This window comes from Sinocyclocheilus grahami, unplaced genomic scaffold (assembly GCF_001515645.1).
Source record: "Sinocyclocheilus grahami isolate Dianchi unplaced genomic scaffold, SAMN03320097.WGS_v1.1 scaffold1666.1, whole genome shotgun sequence".
In the NCBI taxonomy this organism is placed as follows: domain Eukaryota; kingdom Metazoa; phylum Chordata; class Actinopteri; order Cypriniformes; family Cyprinidae; genus Sinocyclocheilus; species Sinocyclocheilus grahami.
Genome location: NW_015506845.1, coordinates 161,034 through 163,052, shown reverse-complemented (window position 1 = coordinate 163,052; position 2,019 = coordinate 161,034). Strand labels below are relative to the sequence as shown.

The following is a 2,019-nucleotide window of genomic DNA, read 5'->3' as shown; positions in this document are numbered from 1 at the left end:
TACAGCTGCATAAAACAAAAACTGTGTTTGTCTTCACTTCAGGCTGCAAAGCAACAAAATGTGATTATTTTAAAGGGGGTGATTCCTTTCTCTACCCACTGACACACACTATATATATATATATATATATATATATATATATATATATATATATATATATATATATATATATTGCAACAGTTCTTTTAACCCAAACTGATGCAGTCTGTAGCTTATTATTTCTCAAAAAACCATGTCAGAAGACGTACACATGTACATAATGCAGCGTGTCAATGTTAGTATTCATCAGGCTCAAACTGTGAAAGATGTGCTTGTGAAAGAAATCAACTTTATTCTGCCTATCCAAAAAAAAAAAAAACTCTACAAAATACTCTTACAAACTCTAATATTTTGTTAGACCACCTTTAGCTTTGATAATATTGTGCTTTCATTGTGGCATTGTTTCAACAACATCGTGAGTCATAACATTTATTTCCACCAAGAGCTGCATTCATTTTTGGCCAAGATCTTGTTTTAACAATGGGGGCATTGCACCACTCTGTAAAGTCGACTCCAGCACATCCTCAAGACTTTCAACAGGGTAAAGGTTAGGATTCTGTGGTGAACAATTTGTGCATAAAAATGACATTTCACAATTTATTCAGAAATACAAAGCTACATACTGCATCAGTTAGGGATTAAAAGAACTGTTGCAAAACATAAACATGCCAGAAACATATTCATCACTGCAAAAATTATTAAATCCTAAAAATCTTATGTGTTTGCCTATTTAAATCCAAATGGTGACTGTTTTTGGCCAGGCAGTGTACACACACACACACACATACTTCTTTCTGTATGATTTATTAGTTTGTTTCCTCATGGGGGCCAAAAAATTAATAATTAAAATTCCCACAAGTTCAAAATGTACTAATTTAGTCAAGTTTGTCTTGTTTATGATAGGAAGAGATAAGCATATATATTAAATATCTCAAACTGTACTCTGGTTGTCTGCTTTCAGATGTCTGTTGGTTGCTTTGGTGATTATTTTGATAGTGGGACTTACTCTGGCACTCATTTTAACACTCACTCTAAAACCCACTGTACCATCCTCTGATAAGTGCTATGCTAAAGCAGCAGTGGCAGCGGATGCCGGGACTTGCTCTGAGATCGGGAGGTACGATTCCAAAGAGCCACATTTATGATTCTGGGAGAGATTACTTGCATGAGCGATGAGACTTTTGCAACTCTAGAGTTTGCATTAGAGCACAGCACTTTTTGTGTTTGCAGGGACATGCTGAAGCGTAATGGTTCAGTAGTTGATGCAGCTATCGCCACTCTGCTGTGTTTGAGTCTGGTTAATGCTCACAGTATGGGCATCGGAGGAGGGGTGGTTTTCACCATATACAATGCATCAACAGGTACGTGAGACTTAACCAGATTCCCACAACAATCTGCCACAATGGATGCAATTTTTGTTAGTTTGAATGAAACAAAAACCCAAGGCTACTGTGAGTGTTCAACTTTATAAGGCACATCTAGGATAAGATAGGATAGGATTTAATCCTTAGGGAAACTTAGTCCTCTTGCTGATATCTAGTGTTGTGGCTGTGTACTGAGGCATGTTGATATCTCAAATATAAATGCAATCACATGTGAAGAACCATCATAATATCTGTGCATTACATGCTGCAGTTACAGTATGAATGCAGTAATTAATGAAACGGTGTTCACAAGATAAAGGCAAAATTGGTGCACATAGCTGAATTACTTCAGCTTAAATAAAACCTATAGACAAAACAACTTAGCAGTCTTTATGTTATTGCTTGAAAGGTGCTCCTTATTCATTTTCACTGACTGTTATTTATTTATTTATTTAAAACCAATATCATTATATTTATCAATTATTAATTAATTTATTAATGAATATTTTTTTTTTCTGTAGTATCAAACTTGGTATCGGGAATCATGATTAATGATGTTTAGATGTTTTTCATTTTTTAATATTACATTTGTCACTATTATGGAGAATAGTGTTTG

The 2,019-nt window shown here is 34.6% G+C and overlaps 1 pseudogene; it reads left to right on the top strand.

Moving 5' to 3' along the window:
- Positions 1-519: 519 nt before the first annotated feature.
- Positions 520-2,019, top strand: part of LOC107571893 (gamma-glutamyltranspeptidase 1-like) — a 24,455-nt pseudogene continuing 22,955 nt past the window's right edge.